At 36.6% G+C, this 23,298-nt stretch overlaps 1 protein-coding gene across 2 annotated transcripts in view; it reads right to left on the minus strand.

Moving 5' to 3' along the window:
• The window catches only part of THSD7B (thrombospondin type 1 domain containing 7B), an 882,043-nt gene that overhangs the window by 227,723 nt on the left and 631,022 nt on the right, over positions 1-23,298 (minus strand). The gene's annotated exons all lie outside the window — the stretch shown is intronic.

A 23,298-nucleotide genomic window follows, 5' to 3' on the forward strand; every position in this document is an offset into this window, starting at 1 on the left:
TCCCCCATGCACTATTTAGAGCAGGAGGCAAACCAGTCAGACCCAGTGTTTAAGTATATATGATCTGCAAGGCTTTCCCTAGAACAGGGACAGATCTTGATTCTCCCTTCCAGGTAGTGTGACAATGGGATGGGGTGGGGGAAGGAAAGTAGAGAGTGGACCACAGATTGGGAAGGTCAGGGTGTTAAAGAAAGAAGACAATAGACAGACAGTAAAAGGTGGTATTATGTAGTATTGGACTGGGAATCAAGAGATTCAGGAAGAAGTAGAGCTTCAGTAGGTCTGGATTTACTTGGTCTTGCTTTTGACTTCAGCCCACTTCTTGTTGATAATTTCTCTGGATGTTCTACTATTTATTTTAACTATCACCTCTACTGATCACTATCAAATATGTATCTCCAACATTGATCACTCTACCAACCACCTACTCAAACACTGTAAGGAGATGCCCAGTTACCCCAAATTCAACATTTCCAGCACTGAGGCCATCTATTTCATTCTGAAACATTTTAATTCTCTTGTATTCCTGATCCTAATTAATTACAATACTATCTAAGATGGCCTCCATGATTCTCAACCCCTGGAACATATGTCTATATAATCCTTTCCCTTTTACTGTGGGCAGGACCTGTGAGTGTCATAGTGTCACTGTCATTATTAGGTTATGTTATACGGCAAAGGTGAATGGATTTTGCAGGTATGATTAAAGTTCCAGACCAATTGATATTAAGTCAATCAAAAGGGAGAATATCTGGGGTAGGCCTACTTTAAGCAGGTGAAAGCCCTTCAAGGACTGATACGGCATGGGCCAAATGGAAGCAAATCTGAGGTCAGCTTCCAGCCAAAAATCAGGAAGAAAACTGTGACCTCAGTACTATTTACTATGTGAAGATGAATTCTGCCAACCACCCAAGGCAACTTGGAACTGGAGCTTTCTCTAGTCCAGCTTGGAATGAGACTTTAGCCTTAACCAACTTTTGAATGCAGCCTGGTGAGATCCTTAAGTAGAGATTCTAGCAAAGCCATGGCTGGTTTCCTGATCCATGGAAATTGTGAGATAATAGATGTCGTTTTGAGGTGTTAAGTGGTGGTAATTTGTTATACAGCAATAGAATACCAACACATTATCCATAACAGAAATCTCACAGTTTTCTTAGACTCTCCTCCATCATACTTCATTTGCAGTAATAAATGCTTCTGTTGAAATACAACAAATATGTCCCCTACTCCACGGTTCCATTTGTCAGTTCCCTAATTCAATATCATCAATTCTAACTCAATATATTTCAATTATTTCCAGTATTGATTATTTGATTATATTTATTTGATATTTATTTAATAATTATTCAATTATCTCCATTATTCCAAATGTCAACCACACTCTAAACCTTGGTTTTCAACAATGGCTGTAAAATATAGCCCCATTTCCCTGTCCATAACACAGACCGATTCAATCAAAATCTCAGAGGATGAGATCAAGGCATTGAAAGTATTTTAAGCTCCCAGATAATTCCAATATGCAGTCAAGGCTGAGAACCACCTCCCTAACTTGGTTTTTCTTCCTGCCCTTTCTCCTCCTATATTTTGAATTCTACCCATTCTGACTTCTCCATCTTTTTCAAGGAGCCTGCCTTTTTCTAACCTTTTTAGCCTCTCTAGTTCATTACTTCCTTCTTCTGTCAATGTAGTAGACTATCTTGCTCCACTGTTGTTCTGCCATGCCAGTCTTTCAAAATTTCAGACCTAGAGCACTCTCTTTGCTTAAAACTGAACTACCAAGCAGAGTTGAAGAAAATGCTAATGCCACACTAGTGACACCTTCATGTGTAGTCTCTAACCAAGTTCTCACACTATCTGGTGATGCCTCTATGCTTTCTTCTCATTCCCTTTCCTCAAAACAGCTACCTCACACTTTCTCCATCTGTCTTTAAATTTCTAAGACATAATCTCTTCATTCCCAGAAAAAACTGAAAATGGATGAAAGGACTCCCTTCAATTTCCTGTGAATATATCTGTATCTATTTCCATCTTTTCTCTTCTCTCGTCTTCTTACAATGGAAACGGTATCCATTTTCCTATGTAAGGCACATCCTCCACCTCCACCTGATATCTCTCCAGGCTCCTAAAGAATATTTTCTTGATTGTCTTCCCCATTCTCTCTCTCACACACATAGTACTATATTTAACTTTATAGTTACATTTATCTTATATTAATATTTGAACATCTTTGCATACCCCAAATAATACTCATTGATAGGAGAGAATACAACAAAACTTATGAGTCATCAGGGAGGATCCTCCTAGGATAGGAAAAAATGATCCATTTAATTGAGATTGTTAGAAAACTAACTCTGTTTAAATTATGTTTCATTCTATACTTCCTTTAAGGAGATTTAATAGCAAATTCAGTATTATGTACACAATAAATACTAAACTTAGAAATAAAAGAGAAACCACAGACATTACCCAATTTTACAGAGAAACAGAGTCACAAAATGATTTTGCTTGCCACCGAATGAAAAGAGCAGGGCTAGAAAATAGATGGCATTACCTCTCAGACCATAGCATGCTTTGAATATGCAGATCTGAAATTCCAGGAGACTTCATATAAATGAGTTTCACATATTTGAGTACCTATATGGATCTATTTTAAAGCAGATTTTGAAGTAGATGTCCTTTTAATTGAAAGAAACTTTAAATTGTTTTCATCTATACTTGAGTATTGAAGGATTTTAATTAGCAAGCCTCTAGCAATGCAGTTTTTTTCCCCCTTTCCCTGTGATAACATCTAAACCCAGAGAATCTCCATGAAAGTGAATGTTATAAATTCACTGAGTATAAAATATTTTCCGAATTCAACAGGACTAAGCAACAGTGACATTTATTTTTCAGGCAAATCATTTCTCATGCTAGATATACTCCAAAGGAAAACCCACAGTGGGAACTATTATAATTGCATATTCTTACACCAATCTCATATAATTGAAAGGATTAGTTTTACCTACATACTTACTATTTACAGTTTTGGCCAGCAGAACTCATCAAATGTGACTATCTACAATGTCATCCTGTCATATGGGAATTCCAATCAATGTTTTAAAAGCTCATTTCTCATTTACATAATAGAATAGTTGTTCCCACAGAACAGTTTTTCCCATTCTAGTTGTTCCCATCTAGAATGGTCACTGGCAACATTCATAAATATAAACCCAATTGTTACAAGAGAAGTAGTTCTACCAAATAATGATTTACGCTGTATAGTTTATATGAGAAATACATTGCCTGGGCCATCATATTACTTGACCTAGGATCCTGGTGTTGCATTCTAGTTATCTGTAAGCATATGATGTTAAGTGTGAAGCAGTTATTACAGAATCACCAATATAGCAGACATCCACCATTGCAAATATGTAGACAATGGTGTACTATTATTATACATAGAAGGGGCTCAAAAATATTTATGTTATGGATATAGACTCAATGGGATCTCCCAGTTAGGGTCCTGATGTGAAAAATATTTTTACTGTGTATATAACAACTGTAGACCTAGGTACTATAATGTTAAACCTCATAAAATGATGGCAATGTATTGCAAGTAACTATATCTCATTTGAACCTACAACGGAATCAGATAACTAATACAACAGAGTTGGAAGTTAGACAAAATTCAATTAGTCACACTGACAAATAAAAAAGTTTATTGTATTCCTTAAAACTCAAATCTCTTATAGCATAAGTATTTGTTAAATTTTATTATATCTGCCAGTGGCAAATCATTCAAGTTTTAACCAGTTTCTTAAATAAAAATAGAATTCATATGCGCACTTTGTTTTAGTTATAAAAATTCTGTTCAAGGTAATTTAGGCAAAAAGCTTCATTTTCCAGACTGGTCAGAAGTAGAAATGGGATTCAAACCCAGATTAAATTGAGATATCCAGTTTATTGTCAAATACAAAAAGTCATTATTATGACCCTGTAAGCCAAATCGTCTTCAGAGTTCAAGCAATATAGTGGAGAATTAATCCCATTTCTGAAAAAATTTATATTTTGTAAGAGTAAATCTTATGAATGAGAAAAATACATGGCAAATGTTAAGGATTGAATCTTGTCCCTCACAAAAGGAATGTTCAAATTCCAACCCCTGGTCATGTGGGTGTGAATCCATTTGTAAATTGGACCCGTGAAAATGTGGGTATTAGGTAAGGTGTGCCTAAACTGAATGAAGGAGCCTTAATCCCATCTGGATGAAATCCTTATAAGCAAAGGAAATTAGATAAGGAAGTAGAAACCAGAAGTCAGTGGAAACAGTATTGTAGGAATGCCACAGATCCTAGCAAAACACAAGCTGTGTAATATCTTGATGATGGACTCCTGGCCTCCAAAACCATGAGATTATAAATTCCAACCCTTTGTGTGGTATTTGTGATAGCAGCCCTGGAAAACTAATATATAGTTTTATATATAATTAAATTATATGGTACAGATAACATAAAAAATTGCATGACAATTTAGGTAACGTAAGTGAATTCTAGCTTCGATTTTCTAAGTAATTTATGTGAAAATACTTATTGACATAATTTGTGATGGACACAGGATTTTAACAAATTGCTTGATCTGGTTCACTTGCTATGACTAAATATATCAGGGTCAATTTAATCAAACAACCAAATCATCTAAAGAAGTGATCTTTTAAATGGAAATGACCAGGTAATTTAATCAAGGTGATATTGCCAGTTGTTCATAGAGACTTAGCTTCAGCATCACCTCCCTTGTGCCAGTTACTCCAGGCAGAGACGAAGAGGTGTTTCTCTTAGAATACACTAAGGCTTTTAAGGACAAATGGAGCACCAAACCCAGAACAATCTGCACTCTCCAGTTAGGACCATACTTACTCAAAAGGCTTCTATCATTAGTCAGAGTGATGCTATTAAACTGGTGGACTGCTTTCATCACATAATAAACTTGTCATTTGAAATACTACAAAGACAAACAGGTTATTGGCAAGCCAACACTACTGACTAATTTGAAGAAATGTAGCTGCAGGTCTATAAGAAGTCCTCTCATGACATCTTGCTATGAGAAAAGCTGGCCTTTTACTACACAAAACACTTTATGATAGGGGTTCTCAGAGTGTTCCAGGTAGTCATCAGTGCTGGTCCCAAAACATTTTAGGGTCTGCTTGAGGACAAGTGGTATGACCATATTCCCCTGCCCTTGAAGTTAGCTTTTATACCTTGCTTTGTTCGATGAAATGTGAACAGAAGCCAAGTATGTCGCTTTTAGATGGAAGCTTTAGAAGCCAGAGAGTACTTTGCCACACGTTTTTTCTACCAATGCCACAGGGACCAGCAGTGAGCACAGAGTGCCTGAGCCATCATCCAGGGTCCTGGAACACAGCCCTCTACCCCCAGAGCCAACCCAGAATGGGCATCTAAATGGAATGGTCTTGGTGATGTCCAACCACTGAGATTCTGCTTGTTACTGTAACAAAACACAGCTCATCCTTGAGGGTTCATTGCTTGGCATGGAAAAATGTGTCATTGGAAGGCACAATGAAAAACTCCACAGAGCAAATATTTAGAGTATTTTGAAAATCTATATATAGCATCTTGAGAAAATAAGATTAAGCTGGGTCAGCAGTTAGCACAGTCTAAAGGGCAGCCAAATGAGAAGGTGACTTTGTAGAAGATGAGCCCATGGAAATATATTTCAGAAAAATATATAATTTATTATATAAAAAGAGACTGACAATATAGATTATAGATCAAGCTCTAACCTTATGTGATTTGGGATAAAATACTAAATCACAATAGTTCTGTTTCCTCATGTGAAAATAAAAATGCAATAATACTTGTTCCTTTTAACTCCCCAGAATGTTGGAAGGGTCAAAAAAGATAATAAATAAAACTTTGTCAGGAAAGAAGTTAGCCTACACAATAAATGACATAACTATTATTTTATCACTTCAAAGAGCTATACAGCAAGGTAAAAATGCTCTTTCCTTATCCTGTTTTTGGTATTAGTGATTGATAGAGAACATAATTCTGCAAAAATGCTTCAATGGAAAAAAATTATAGGGCAATAATTTAAAAATTTGGGTGCCATTTCTCATTCCAGGTCATTTCCATGTAAATTAAAGAGTAGGATACATTGACAAAAAGAGAAATTTTGTATTGGGTCAGTAAATCAATAGCTGTTTGAATTCATCTCTGTCTTTCCTAGTCTGCTGCCAACAGCCAAGGCCAGGTCCTCATTATCTTCACCAGCACTCTAATAATAGCCTCTTAAACTGGGCTCCAAGTTCAATCTCTTTCTTCTAATCCATTCTTTGTCTGATTGGCTGCCATATTAACATCCCTGAAGCACAATTCTGGATATATCACAGTTGCATGTAAAATAAATAAACTTGAAATCATGGTGGAATTTTGAAAAATGGATGGGCATGTAGAAGGCTATCTAGGCAGGAGAGAGACCACAGATTCAATTAAGAAAATGGGAACAAACCCCAAATGTTCATAAGGCAACAGAAAATTCTCCTAGACAAGAATTTAAGGTGGGAGAGCAGTACACTCACTAGGTTTTGGGGAGGAGGGGTGGGAAATACTGAGTGGTGAAGTTAGAGAGCCTAAAAAGTTGCTTAAGAATTCTGATATTAATTTGGATGCGCTCTTGGATTGAAGAAGAGAGATTATGAGTTTACAGCCCCTGGTTAAGAGATGATTGGAACAGTCAGAAGTGACAAATGGCAAGGCCTTTGGAATAGGCTAAAAGACCAATGTATTAGTTTGCAAAAGGGGTGCCAATGCAAAGTACCAGAAATCTGTTGGCTTTTATAAAAAGGATTTATTTGGGGTAAAATCTTATAGGCAGAAAGCCATAAGAAGTCTAACTCAAAGTTGCTTTCGCATCAAAGTCAGCTGTCATGTGTTGAAGCAAGATGGTGGTTGATCTCTGGCTGGTCTCTGCCTTCCCCTCCAGCTTTCTCCTCGTCTTGAATCTCCACTGCTCCACTTCTTCCCAAACTCAGCTGCACGTTGGGCATAGGGCTCCCTATATCAGTCTCGGCTGTTCTTCCCAATATCAGCTGTAAACTATCAGGCAAAATGACTCCTCTCTCCCTGCAGCTTCCAGCTGTTTGAGCCTTCTTCTTTCTCTCACATGGCTGGATAAGAAATGACAATGCTCTTTCTTCCCCTGTGTCTGTCTGTGTGAGTTTCATTTATATCAGACTCAAACTGAGTTGCGCCCCCTGATATAGTTAAATCAAAAGCCCTAATCTTAACAGGTAATCTAGTCAAAGAAACCTCAGCTGAATTTAATGCAACCAAAGGGACTCACTCAGAAGAACAGATTAGTTTACAAACATAATCTCTCTTTCTGGGATTCATAAAATAATCTCAAACTTCTAGAGAATAATATAAAGAAAGGTGATAGAATGTTACTCATAATTAACTAGCTGGGACATGTACACCACATGGCTAATAAACTGTCTAAGTGAAAATGACTATCTTCAAAATGATCAAGGAACTTGCACTTTAAATAGCAGCTTCACTTCTCACCTGTTAAGATAGGTCTAACAGGATGAATTCTAATAATCAGCAATAGCTAATTCCTGAATAGATAGGTGCCTCTATTTTCCCCACGGGATTCAGTAATAAATACATCTAGAAGAAAAGTGTTTCTGTCTTTTTCACTTCATCTCCTTGGTCCCTAAGAGAAACTTTGACTTAATCCAGTCATATGTTATACTGGACAAGTAGAGTAGATTTATTTATTGTGTACCTATTTGCTTGCTTGTTAATTTCTCATTGATGTATTTTGAAGTCTGCCTGTTTGAGGTCAAGAGTACAAATTAGGGGAAGAATTTCACATGAAAATAAAGATTCCTAACTTCTCTTAAAAATATGAACAATTTGGGAACACCTGGGTCATCATTCTAGCATGGCAGCAATCCACTGGAGCTGAGAAGCAGGGCCTCCTCAAATAAGCCTTCATCAGTTCACCACGTAAGTGCAATATGAAAACAGATAAAAGTGGGGTTGCTTGTGCTATAAGGGAAGGTGGAAGATACAAAGACACCCACTCATGGGAGCTCATCCTACACGGGATACCTTTAGAGGTATCCCACAAAGGTACCTCTAAAGAACCTAGTTAGAAACCCCCAACTGGTCAGAGATCTTTGGTAGAAGCCAGACTTCAGGTACCAGCCAAGGGTGAAGCCAGGCCTGTGGGCTCTGAGGTATATATAAGAGAGGGGGTGCTTTTTTAAAAGAGACAAAATTATGCATGCAAAATTAGGTGTAATGATTGGGATGAAGCCTGTGAAAGTGGGTATCCCTGAGGCCATAAACTTTATTAAGTGTACTGACTTCCATCATCAATACTTTGATAATCACTAACACCAGAATTTAAGCATAATCCTCAAGATGGCAACAAGCAACATCACAGATATCTAGGAAGCATAAATACCCAGAACGAGGTGGATGGAGGGACAGGAGCTAAATGTCTCCAAAGAATACTGCAGCTTGGAACAAAGTTGATAATGTGATAAGGTGAGCACAAAACAAACTTCAAAAATGAGACCCCATTTTTTCACATGCTGGACCATTGGGCAATCCAGACAACGATTTGTATTCATGAACAATGAAACAAGTTGCTATTATAAATTCTGAACTGTGGATTACACGACGAAGAAAATTTACCTCCCAAAGTTTGCTTTTGCCAAAGAACTGCATCTTTCATTGAGTTAATGCAGAAATCAATGTACTGGAATGAATTCACAGCACATTAACTCCTTGCAAGTTACTGTAAAAACCTTTGAAATATTGCCAAGGTGTAAAATTAAATATGATTCCCAGTCTTGATTTATACAGCATGCTGGTAATGGTGAATTTGTTTCACTTACCAATAAATTTGTTTCCTAATGGCTCGTGCATCGTCTAATCCAGAGATTTACTTTTAGGCTCTCTTGTCTATGGACAAACCAAGCTATTTAATTATTTTATTTAATGGTATTTAATGATATACCTGTTAAAGGAACAGAAGATGGGGGCAGTTGGGATATTTAATTTTCTCTATGGAAATTGAGAATAGTTAACAATCTTCTGGTTGAACTTAAAAAGAAGTGACAAGGAAGTGTGGATAATCCAAATTCAAAAAGATAGAGGACCTTTTAAAACAGGGGGAAATGTCTCAGCAGTGACCAGAAATATCTTTTTGAGGAGAAAACAAAAAGAAACAGAAAAAGAGAGGAATGAAAATTATGAGGAACAAAATAACACAATGGCTGAGAGTCCTCCTTGAATGTCAAACAGTCCTAGGCTGATATCCCACTTCAAAATGAGCTGTATATCCCTCTAACCCTCAATTTTATCATATGTAACAGGTATTGACAAACTTTGGCCTGCAGGTTAAATCCAGCCCCTGTCTGCTTTTGTAAATAAAGTTTTATTGGAACAGGGCCACGGCATGGCACTGTCTGTGACTGCATTTGCTCTACAACAGCAGAGATGAATCATTATGGCAGGGACAGTCTGGGTACAAAGTTGAAAATATTTACTAACTGGACCTTATGGAAAATGTTTGTCTGCTTCTAATCTAAAAATAAGGATAATAATAGGACCTATTTCATATAGTTATTATGGATCAAATGAGAGCACTAAACACTATTGACTACATAGTCAATATGTACTCATATATATATATGAGTATATAGTCATACTCACTAGTATACTCAATACAAGAAAGCTGTTCTTACTAGAGAGGCATAGTGCTATGGTGGACAATAGCATGGGCTCAGGAATTATACAGACCTAAGTTGAAAGTCCACCAGGACACTTACTAATGATATTACTTTGCACCCATCATCTCACCTCACCATGACTCATTTTTTTTCATGTGTAAGTGAACATAATTATTTTGCTTGAGAGAATTGCTCCATACATTAGAGGGTATGACACCAGAGGTTAGTTGTTGCAGCTATTATTATTTTTCCCTAGCAAAGAAGATATAACATCATCTTCAGTGTGTGCGATAGTGGCAGAAGGTAGAAAGACAGTCCAAGTTTGAGAAATAAAACAACTTGAGTCTTCCCAAGGAAGATATTTCCTTCTAAGGCACTGAGGGACAGGTAGGGTGCTAAAGTGAATTTCTGCCTATTTATTGATCAAACAAATAAAGCATGTAATAATTAACTTTTGGTATGTGGCAATTAATAGATCCATGCTAATTAAAACAGGCTTATTTAAACTATTGGAAAAAACAGACCCTGAAGGCCACCAGAAATGGGCTGAGACCTCAAGACCTTAAATAAAAACACTTATCTTTCCCCTCCCCAACCTCACCCTGACCAATCATTGTTCTATCCTGTTCTTATATTAAAGGCCAAGCTCCTTAAAATGACTAATGGAGACTTGCATAATCTGTTGCCTTCACCTTTCTCCAGGGCATGAAAGGTACATGAAAATCTTTAACTTCACAATGCTCAACATGTGGCAAGTCGTGGAATGGAGACATAATTCAGGAAGTACTGCTGAAAGCTTCCTTTGTTTTTCCTCCTCATATTCACAGTCATCTGGGTATTGTGGGGATCTTTTTACAATCATCATTCTCTGAGAGACAAAGCTTGAGCAGGAAGTGCACAGGATGAAACCATCACCTTGTGTTGATGACCTGACCACACCAGTTGCACTGGCAGTGGACGCAAACAATGTAATCATGAAGCGTTTCATCTGTTGAGGTTTCATAAGCTATCAAATAAAAATTTAGGAAGCCGAAGCTATAGCTGTATATATTCAAAGTGTACCTTTGGCCCAGGAAAATGCTGAATTATTCCAAATGTACTTAACATTAATCCTTCCAAATCCAAAAGATTTCAGAAAGGAAATGAGAGAAAATCTCCAAGTTTTAACATTCCAGAGAATCGAGGTGGTAGCAACCTAGGGTATTCTAGGGTGTGAATTTTTGTTTTGTTTCTGTTGGAAACAACCAGGTAAAACCAATCCATATATGGATGAATGCAAAACTCAAAAACACAATATTCAGGCCACAGGTAAATATTTGGCTCTGCTTCTAACTTCACATATGAGACTCAAAATCTGAGGGCTTATTGATGATACTATTCTAAATATAGTGATATGGAAAATGGAAAACAGAAAGAAAAGGAGGTGGAGGGAAAATACATTTTCCTTACCATTCAAATATTATCAACTATTAATACTTTGGAATATTTCCTTCTAGCATTTGATTTTTGTTACTGCTCTTAGTTTTAATTTTTGTTTTTGTAAATCATCTTCTTACTAACTTACTAGAACCTAATGACCATTCTGCAACACAAGAGACCAGTAGAAGACTATTCATAAGAGTGCTAATTGAGTGGCCAAGAATTGTATGGAAACTAGATAATTTATCACTAGTGGAAACAGATATAAAATGCTGAATACATATAAAAGATAGGATACAATGTGTTGCCCCCAAACAAATAAACTAATCTACATACAATAGCATAAACAGAAGCAGCTAATATACTGAATAAGAGACAAGCTCAGGAAACAGATCTGGCTCAAGTGACAGAGCTTCTGCCTACCATATGAGAGGACCTGGGTTCGATCCCTGGGGCCTCCTGGTGAAAAAGAAAAAGAGAAAGTGTGCCTGCACGGTGAGCCAGTGACCTCACAAATGCCCATGCTGGTGCCCGCACGAATGCCCGCATGTTGAACCAGTGCCCATGCAAGTGAGTCATGCTGCAAGACAATGACACATCAAAAGAGAGACAAGAGGAAAGTCAAGGTGAAACACAGCAGGAACCAGGAACAGAGGGGGCATAATCGACAGGGAACCTCTCTACACATCAGGGGTCTCTAGGATCGAATCCCAGTGAATCCTAGAGGAGAAAAAAATGAGACGAGAAGACAATCAAGAGGAAAAAACCCAGCAGGGTAGGAGGAGGGGAAGTGGGGAGAAATAAGTATATAAATCTTTTAAAAAGAGAGAGACAAGCTCTGGGAAAGAGAAAAAAAAAAGAGACAAACCTTGGAGCCAAATTGCACAGATGAGAAAAGAATCTCTGACTGAGCAACACTTTGCAAGTTACTTAAGGTCTATGTTCATAGATAACAAATACTTAATTGATACTGTTGATATAAAAATAAAATGGGTTAATACAGAAGAAGCACTTAGAAAAGGTAGGATATATGTTAAGTACTCAATAATTGTTAGCTATCTTTTATGTGGAAAAAAGTAAGGAAAAAATAAGATAGATATATATTACAAATGTAAATGAAACCATACCCTAAATGATTTGATAAAAATGTACATATGTATTACAGGAAAGCATGTACATAAAAATAAATAGATGCAGAATGATTTGGAATGCTATCAATTAGATATGAGAGACTATTGGTATTGGTGCTACAGAGTGGAAAGGGAAATTATGATATAGAATTAAAAATAAAAATAGGAGTGCCTGGACTGGTGATAAGAGTGTGCACTAACTCGGTCGGTCAGATCTTCTCTCAGAAAGTTGTAATGTGAGACACAGAGCAGGTAATAGAAATAGGGGAGGAAGTAGAAGGGAGGCTGTCAAGCAAGAATCAGGAGACTGAAAGACATAGAGTCGCCAGAATGGCACAATCACTGTGGCAGGAGCAGCAAGCAGAGGGCAGAACCAGGGGCCATTGTGTATTTCCTCCTGAGACAGAGCAGACTCTCACTGGTTCCTTAACTCCCCATGTGGCCCAGCAATGGGTCCCAATACCTACAGTACCTTCGGTGTGTCCTCATTCTCTGTAATTAAAGAAAAAAAAGCCTAATAATGCATCAGTTTGACTGGACACTCTGCAGAGAAATTTTCCCAGGAAAGTGATAAGGCACTTTGGTTCAAACTGGAGACATAAAACATAAGGACAACTATTACAGTGACCTTCAGGATAACTGCTATTTTCCTGTTGCAAAGCTCCAAAGTGGACACTGTGCAGGGCAACAAGGAGAAAACAGTATCGTTGTGATCGCTGGGCCTGATGATTCATCAAGCTACCCTTCCACTGTCACCTCAAGAATTTTTTCATCTCAAGAAAAGATGAAAATGAGTCGAAGTCTTTCCAGTGTGACACAATATCAAGACTTGGCTGTGTGGGGTTGGAGGTTCTATTCCAGGTAAACAAAAAATATGATGGCGTGCCATTGGCAAAGCCCCGGCAGGCTGCCTAACACATAATACATGCTCAAAAGGTAACATCTTTCCCTTTACCTTCCTCAAACATGGTCCAATACCCAAGAAACACCTGCTGAAACTTATCAAATTCATTGGCTGCTACTTAATTTGAATGGCATAAGTAGAAAAGAATATAATTCTGATGAGAAGTTTGAAATGTAACTCCTAGGACTACAAAGTCTTAGCTATGAAGATAAGGGACTTGCTAAAGTTGGTATTATATATATTTTTTCCCTTTTTTCTTTGAGAAAGAAGAAGGAGGAGGACATAATAAAGTGTTTGTAACATAGGTAGTACGGAAGATTTACAGTTACAATTTTTTAGGTTATGAAATAATAATAGCCCTCTTGGCAAAGGATGAACTGCATCTCATTTGGACCAAAAAAAAAAAAAGTACTCTGAAGTTTCTATGAACTATCCATAGTGCTTTAAGCCAATCTTGAAGGGGAGGGAGGGTAAATGGAAAGATAAAATTATAAAACTGAGCACCAGACAAGAATCAATAGAAGGAGTTCAAATCCTCACAAGGTGAAAATAACAGGGTAGAAAATGAGGAACAATAACTGCAGACTCCTTCATCTGTAGACAAATACAGAATATGGAAAATAAACACAGTGAAGTTTATTTTCAGGACAAAGCAGTGTAGGAAATACGTGCTGCAGCTTTATTCCCAAACTGCGATGCCTGCCCGCTGAATAGTATCGCAGCCTAAGAGGAACCGAGTGCTGGTAGAGAGCCTGCCCTCCTTGTCTGCTATGTAACTTGGCCCGGTTTCCATCCACTGAGACCATACCTTTGAGCAGGGGTACTCTAGAGAGGCAATATAAACCTGTGAGAGTGTCTAATTGTGAAAATTCATGAGCATATTCTTAAGGAATTTGTAAATATTTCAAGACAAAGAAGTGGGCACAGAGTGTCAAAATAGGTTCATTGAGATCATTACAGGGAAAGTGACCTAATTTCTTTTTTGCGAGTTTACTAGACTGGTAGAGAAGAAAGATGGGGATGATATAAGGAAAAAGAAACCTGAAAAAAACTCCTGATATACTCATAAACTATTTTAAAGAGCAACATGGATTTTTTATAGCTACCCAAACAATGTTGACTCTGGATCATGATATCCTGAGAGATGTCTCTCTCTAACTGAGCACTGACAGGGAAAAGCTTCATCCTGTTTCGTTCAACATTTGATGACAACTTTGATAAAGACACAGATGGCATGCTTATCAAACTTTGAGATGATACAAAGCTGAGAGTTACAGCTAAAATGTGGCTGTCAGAGTCAAGATTTAGAGCACTTAAAAAGCTGGAATAATGAGCTGCAACTAGCAATATGGAAGGGAAGAGGGGTAAAGCACAGTTCTGCATTATGGCACTCAAAAGACAATGGACATAGATACTCAGGATCAGAGATACAAAACTTAACACTAGGCACTGTAAAACAGACTTCAGAATTTCCGGTTTTATAATTGACAGCAATTTCTGGTTTTATAATTGACTGCAAACAGAAAATGTAGCAACAGTCACCATACAAATAAGAATATGTGTTATATTTATTTTACTGCAAACCTCATCTACTAAGAAGTATTTAAGATGGCTTAAAAGCAAACAAAACATGCACAAAAATCACTGTTACAAAGGCCCAAAGAAAGTGATAAATTACAATGTGGAACTGGGACAATTGTACTGCTCAATCAAGAGACATAAGTTGAGCACCTACTATGGGTGGCAGAGTGTTCTTTGCCTATCATATCCGTAACTACACTTTTCAGAGCAGGTTTCTCTTGCCAAGAGCGATATTTCTTGATACCCCAACTTAAATGATGCTTTCCCTTGTTATTTGCTCATAGAACTCATATCCTTTTTATCATAGTACTTATGACAACTTATAAATAAACATTTTTGGGTGGATAATTCCTTAATAATCTCTTTCAACTACTAGACTGCTAGCTCCACAGGGCAGAGAGCCCATCTGTTTTGTCTAACACTATATAACCCAAGGGTAGCATAGTGCTGGCACATGCTTAATTATTACACTGAATTAATGAGTAAATGGTATGAGAACTGAGATCCAGCAACTTGGAAGCAGGAAAGATGTATAAAGAGATAAAATATAAATCGAATTCTATCGTGGAGGTAGAAATACATTTCTGTGAGAGTATAGAAACTGTCTAGGGAAGTTGTGGAAAAACTGACAAGTTGGGGCACAAAAGATGAGTAGGAGTTTACCATAAAAAGGAAAAGACCCAGACTGAGGAAAGAACAAAGGCAAATGAATGGAGACTAAAAGGACAGAAGGCGTGTGGGGAACAGTGGAGGAATCTGGTATGGCTGGAGCATATGGTACGTGAAATGTGTGGTTGAAAATGACATCAGGACATAATGTTCCCTTTCCTATCATGTAAGTGCCTATTGCCAAATGGAAACATTGGAGAAGAGCCAGCATGTTGATAAAGGTGTAAGAAATTGATATATGAATCATAGTATCAAAAACTCTGGTTATTTAGCCTGGTAAATAAAACATTTATAAGTGGAAAAGGTATTTTATCTATTTTTTGATATTTTTATACAATCTTATGTAGAGAATGTTTTGGACTTATATTTTAATTGAATAAAGTTAACTTGGAACCGATGGGTGGAAGAAACTATATTTTGCCCTAAAAATGAAGATTTTTTTTCAAAATTTAGAGTTGTTCAGCTGAATTTTGTAGTGGTAAGCACCTAGTCAGTGAGGAAGAGGTTGAAGCAGGGGGTGGATGATTCTTCTACCCCTACCTAAATAAAAATATTTCTTAGGTTTCTGTTTGAGACCATCTCTTTCTTTTGTCAACATTATCTGCCTTGTCAACAAAACATCTGCCTTGCTACCTATAAGCTGTCCTAAAATCTATATCCCAAATCTCTGTCTCAGAAGTTTCCATCCCTTGGCTTTAATCAGACAGTACCAATTGTGTGTTTATATTTCTAATAATGGTTCTACTAAATCAAACTGTCCAAAACTGATTTCCCCATTCTCTACCCTCAAGTATGATTCAAAGTTTAGTGTCACCATCCATCACTCACCCAGTTTTCAGAATCATTCCTGATCCCATCCTACCCTCCAAATCCAATGAGTGCCATCCCTCCTGACCATCTTCCCAGCCATTGCTTTTTCTCATGGACACAGAGACCACTGATACTATCTCCAGACTCCCTTCTCTACACTTAACCTTTCTTTAATTTAATCTCTAAGGCAAGAATTAATTTTCCTTAAAATAAAAATAAATAAATAAAAGCCTGGGAATCCTACCCTAGCAATGGTCAATTGCTCCTACTTTCGAAAGGAGCAATGCTGTGAACACTGGAATTTGAAGAATCGGGGAGAGGTAGGATGGAATTAGGGAAATACTCCTGGGATTTTCATATCCCCCAGGCAATCTTGTCTACAGGGATGCCTTTGAGGAGCATTCACTTCGGATGAGTGTGATCTAGGCAAAGATTATTGGATAAATATGTCATCACAGTAGAAAAACATTGAGGACTAGAGTTATGCGAGTGTGATTCAGTGGACTCTAAATGCCTGCATTATTTCTCAGAGGAGAGTAAAATTTAAAAATTTAACATAAAAATTTTATGTGTTTTTGGCTTTATATATTTAATGTCCTATAAGTACAGGAAGGTCATGCCTTAGTTTTATATTGATACATAATTAAGCAATTTTATCAAAATAATTTTAACTATCACTGGTACTCTAGACACATGAGTCTCTTAAAAAGTCAAGTTCAAACATTATTCAAGTTGGGGGAAAAAAACAACTGCCTTAAATGACAGTCTTTTCAGCATATGAGCTCCCACACAAAATAACTCAAACTAACATTTTCAACCTTATCTTCTATCTACATAAACCCTAGACACACAATAATATTCACTGTTACCAAATCACAATGCACCTTTTCCTTTAAGACCCACATCAAATATCCCTCCCTGTTCTCATATACTGTTTCTGAAACAGCCTGGCAGTTGCATTATAAAGCAATTGCTCTTTCTACTGTCTTCCCAGAACACTGTTCATGTTTCTCTTCTGGCACTTTCTATATTAATCATAGGAGATTCTCCAGGAAACACTCCAAATGACAAATGAGCCAAAATCCCTACTGCCAATATTTTAGATGTGTGTATATTCACATACATATAATATATATATGCATATATTATATACTTATTTTCATATGTATATATAAATATACATTTGTTTTCACTTAAATATTCCATTGAAATATAATTAGCAATTATTAGATTTTAAAATTTATTTTTAACAGTTTTATTTAGATATAATTCACATATACAATTTTCCCATTTAAAGTGTACAATTCAATGTTTTTTAGCATAGTCACAGAATTATGCTACTATCACCACACTCAATTTTAGGTACATTTCCATCACCCCAAATAGATAACCCATACCCATTAGCAGTCTTTCCTAACTCATTTTTAAATTTCCTTCCTCTCATACCCATGGCACTAGGAAACCACTAATCTATTTTCTTTCTCTATAGATTTGACTATTCTGAACAGTTCATGTAAATGCAACCATGAAATGTGTGGTATTTTGTGTCTGGCTTATTTTCTTTAGAATGATGATATAAATGTTCACCTATGTTGTGGCAGGTATTCTTTCAATTGACAGGTAATATTACATTATATGGATATGCCACATTTATTCATTCATCAGTTAAGGCATTTTGTGTTTGTGTTTTTTTTTTTTGGTTATTGTGAATAATGCTGAAAACATCCATGTGTAAGTTTTTGTGTGGACATATGTTTTAATTTCTCTCAGGCATATGCTGAGGAGTCGACTTGATGGGTCATATGTTAACCCTATGTTTACATTTTTGAAGAACTACCAGACTGTCATGCAAAGTGGCTACACCATTTTATATTCCATTCAGCAGAGTATGAAGGTTTCAATTTGTCCACATCCTCACCAACACTTACTATCATCTGCCTTTTTTATGATAACCATCTAGTAGATGTGAAATGGTATCTCATGTTAGGTGTGATGTCCATTTCTTTCATGTCTAATGATGTTCAGCATTCTTTCACATGTTTTTTTAATCATTTGTATATTTTTGAAAAAGTGTCAATTCAAATCCTTTGCACATTTTTAATTGTGTTGTCTTTTAATTGAGTTATAAGACTTCTTTCTATATTCTGGATACAAATTCCTTACTATACATTTAATTTGAAAATATTTTCTCCCATTATTTGGGTTATCTTTTCATTTATTTCATGGTGTAAACAAAAGCAGCGTACTTTGTGAAGCACAAAATTTTTTATTTGAAGTCTAATTTATCTATTTTTGGGGGTATTTGTATTTTTGATATTGTATCTCAAGACTTTACTTATCCCAAATCATAATGACTTACCCCTATGTTTCCTTCCAGGAACTATATAGGTTTAACTATCATTTTAAGTATGAGCCATTTTGAGTTAACCTCTATAGATAGGCATGAGGTAAAATCTCAGCATCATTATTTTACATGTGGTTATCCAGTTTTCCAAGCACCACTTGTTGAAAAGACTATTTTTTACTTATTGGATGGTCTTGGCATGTGTTTTAGTTTGTTAAAGGTTGCTGGGAGCAATATACCAGATATGTGCTGGCTTTCATGATGGAAATTTATTAGATTAAAAGTTTACAGTTCCAAGGCTGGGAAAAATGTCTAAATCAAGGCATTAGGCCAAAGGTCGACTGATGGAGATACTGGACTACTGCCACATAGCAGGGCACAATGATGGTCTCTGCCTTCTCCACCAGGCTCATTTCCTCCAAAGCTCCAATGTGGGTGATCAGGTATGTGGCAGAGCATAATGGTGGTGCCAGCTCCTCTCTCCTCTGCACCTCATTGCTAGTTCTGCTTCAGCTGCTTCATCTGTAGCTTTCCTCTCTCTCAGGTTCATTGATTTCAACTTTTGTAGACCTCCCTCTGTCACTGTGGCCTTTTTCCTCTGTCTTCAGTTTTTATTCTTTCATTTATAATGGGCTCCAGTAAGAGGATTAATACCCACCCTAGATCATGTCCTACTAAAGTGATCTAATCAAAAGGAAGGTCCCTTAACTGAATCTAATCAAAAGGTTCCATCTACAATAGGTTTACATGCACAGGAATGGATTGGCTTTAAGAACAGGATTTTCTGGAGTCCGCAAAAAAACTCAAACACAGCACCCTTATTGAAAATCAGTGTACCAATCACTTCCACATTCTCGGTTCTATTACACTGATCTATTATGTCTGCCTTGTGCCACTGACACACTGTCTTGCTTATCACTGTTTTGTAGTAAGTTTTGAAATTGAAAAGTGTGAGTTTTCATAATTTGTTATTCTTTTTCAGGATTGTTTTGGCTATTCTGGGTCTTGCACAATTCTATACACAGTTTAGAAGCAGCTTGTCAATTTCTAAAAATAAGTCAGGTGGATTCTGACAGGGATTGCATTGAGTCTGTAGATCAGGTTGGGGAGTACTGTCATCTTAAAAATGGTAAGTCTTTCAATCCTTGACTATGGGATATTTTTGCATTAAATTTAGATCTACCTTAATTTCTTTCAACAATGTTCTGTAGTTTTCAGAGTTTATGTTTTGCACTTATTTAGTTAAATTTACTAAGTATTTTATTCTTTTTTAATGCTATTGTGAACAGAATTGTGTACTTAGTTTCATTTTCAGATTGTTCAATGCAAGTGTATATAGTCATATGGATCTTGTGTCCTGTAATCCTGCTAAATTCATTTAGTAGTTCCAATAGTTTTTTGGTAGATTCCTTAGAATTTTTGATATACAAAACCATGGCCTCTGCTAACAGAGAATTAAAATTTTCCTTTCCAATCTGAATTCCATTTATTTATTTTTCTTGCCTAGCTGCACTGGTTAGAACCTCCAGTGCAATATTGAATAGAAATGGCAAGATTGGCTATCCTTTTCTTCTTCCTGATATTAGGGAGACTGAACTAATGTTTTAAGCAAGATAGGCAAAGAGTTACTTTGTACCTCTTCATAGGATATCTACTTGTTTATGTTAGAAGGAAAAAGAGCCATAGCTACTTATTCCCTAATTAAAACTATTTTTCTAAAACTTCTATTTACTTTCTCATTTAGGATAAAATGTGACCCTTTGTAAGGCAAAAGAAAGAATATATTTTTAATCATGGGCCCATAATTTCTCATGACACATCCTACCTTTTCTGGAAATATATTATGGTAAAATCCATAGAAACCAGACAATAAGGCCTTTTGTATGCCATTAACCATTATCTACCCCAGTCATCAAGGTAGAAACCTTGACTCTGGGCCTAGCCATCTTCAGACAATTAAGATCCCACCTTCAATGCACATGATACATGGATATTTAGACATAATTCTGGGTAAGGAATACAGGGTATATAAAATTATTTGTATAGTGTACTGAAATTTTCATCTCACTATAATTTAAAATTTTTAAATATAATCTGACTCAGAGAAAGAAGATAATCCCAAATTTATATTTGTATATCTAAAGTGAGTCTTAGTTATTCATATTTATCTACTGTAATATAAAAAAGTTCCCATTGAAAGTGATATGTTCCTTTGCTACTTGCTAAAAGAAGGGATGAATATATGAGGGAATGAATCATGGCTCCCATTACATTTCAGTATTTGGATTTGGTGAACTATTGTCCTACAGGTATGCCCTGGCCTTTTTAGCAGCAGAACCATCTCTTCAGATAAGATCTGACCAGTAAGCCCTTGTCTCCAGTAACTATTAAGTAGGTGAAAATTAGAAAACACAAAAAAAGAAATGAAAAAGATAAATCTATATCACCTGGAGAACAGGCAATTGTCCCCCCAAAAATACTGAAAAGAAATATCATTTCATATTGTTGTTGTTCCAGGAACTATCCAAAAGCAATATTTGTTTACTTTGTTACAAACATTTTAACCAACAATATTTTGCCTAATAAATTTCCAGATTATAATTACCAGGTGTAAGCACTACACAAATGAAGAAAAAAAAAAAAGAACACCATGTAAATACCTCTAGTACTTAAGAGAAGTTTCCAATACTTCATTTATCCATCTTTAAGAATTTAACTTCAAAAACAGCATCTTCCTTAACATGTTGTAGTATTTTGAACAATGGTGACCAAAGATATCCAGGACCTAATCCCTGAAACTGGTAACTATGAATTTGTATGGTAAAAGAAACTTTGAAGATATAATTAAGTTGAGGATCTTGAGATGGGGCCTATCCTGGGCCTTCTGGGCAGGCCCTCAATGTAATCATAAACCTTTTTATTCGGAAGACACAGAGGGAAATTTGATGTAGAAGGAAGAGGCAATGTGACACTGAAGCAAGATGCTGAACTGCCAGCTTTAAAAACACAGGAAGGGTCCATGAGCTAAGGAATGCAAGGATTGCAGCTCTAGAAGCTGGAAAAGGCAAGGAAAGATTCTTCCTGGAACCTGTGAATTAAACTTTATTTTGGACTTCTGATCTCCAAAACTCTTAGAGAATAAATGTGTTCTTTTAAGCCAGTTTGGCAGTAATGTGTTATAGCAGTCAAAGGAAACTAATGTGCTCATCCACCTTAAAATTCTTTATGCAATAAGCATAAAGTTATATTCTGTGATTTGTCAATAATCATAGCATATCTGTGAGGTGCTCACAACTGCCTGGTGTTTGTGTTGCTAGAGTGATGAGGAAGACACACTTCTTCCCTCAGGGAGCAGAGTACTCTGTGGAAAGATGGACTAACAACAGGTAAATAAAATATGAGAAGGCGTAGGATTGGGGACCTGCATCTTGCTAAGAGACATAAAGCAGATATTCTCAGGTCCAAGTAGATTTTAGGTCGTGGGGAAGAGCTGACTGGGAAGACACCTGGAGTTTCCCAGTGGAGGTGACATTTATAACTTAAGTCTGGAAAAGTTATTAGGAATCAACTAGAGCATTAGGTTGAATAAAGAGGGAAAAATTAAAGTGATGGCAATAGGAAAGTGCATAGGTACAGCAGGCAAAACACTCATAAGAGTGAATGGTGTGTACTGAGAGGTGTAAGAACCCAGGAGTGGCTGGGGCTCAGGGTGGGGAGGATGAAGGATGAGGCTGTAGTGGTCAGAAAGGTAAGCTCCTGAAAGATGCTGTATTCCATTCTTAGGCACCTGGGCAATAGGTATCCAGGGAGGGGTTAAAACATGTGAGTGTTAATTAGATTTGCCTTTTGGAAAGACTCCTCTCACAGAATGTGAGAAATATTTGGAGAGAAGGTGGACTGAGCCAGGACAGAGGACAGGAAGCAGTGCTGGGAATCTAGGTCAAAGGTGAGAGCAGCCTGAATGAAAGAAACCACTGGGATTAAAAAAAGTGGATTCAAGAGAGAAGCATCACTAATGCAGCAAGTTTATATGATTGTTATAACAATAATTATGCTTAAAAAAAGGGCAAAACAGGTAAAATCTCAATATGAAAAGCACAGAAACATATTCTCCTTCTTGTCAAATTTACATTTCCTTGTCTCAGAGCAGCATTATCATTCCTTCTCAAGTGGTGATTTGGAGTCTTCCAATGTCCCAGAAAACATGGTGTAGAGGATTTAGGACACTTGGGAAAATTGCAAATGACTAAAAAGTTTCTATTTCTTTCTCTGAGAAAGGATAAAATATAATTATTTACTCCCTCCTGTGTAATGGACTTATGAGGAGAGATCATTTAGTTTATGAAGTTTTTCCTGTATTTTATATCTACAAATCTTTGCAGGAAACTTTATCAAATGCTCTCCCAACTACTTGCTTAATAAAGCAAGCTCTTTTATCTCTACCGGTATATGCGTGTCCATTTATTTTCATAACCTATCGATCAATTATCTAAAATTCAACATACACACACAGAAAATAAACTTTCTAAATGTGTAAAGAAAAAATTCACTTTTTTCCCCATGCCTGCACATGTGAAATGATTCTGTTCTTCAAATCACAGATTCTTTTCGCTTTCCTGCAATCCATACATACCTATGTATGACAGAAAATTAACGAAAACGCTATACTAGAGTTACATTTCAAATTCTAAATTATTGC

This window comes from Dasypus novemcinctus, chromosome 7 (genome assembly GCF_030445035.2).
Source record: "Dasypus novemcinctus isolate mDasNov1 chromosome 7, mDasNov1.1.hap2, whole genome shotgun sequence".
NCBI classification, from domain to species: domain Eukaryota; kingdom Metazoa; phylum Chordata; class Mammalia; order Cingulata; family Dasypodidae; genus Dasypus; species Dasypus novemcinctus.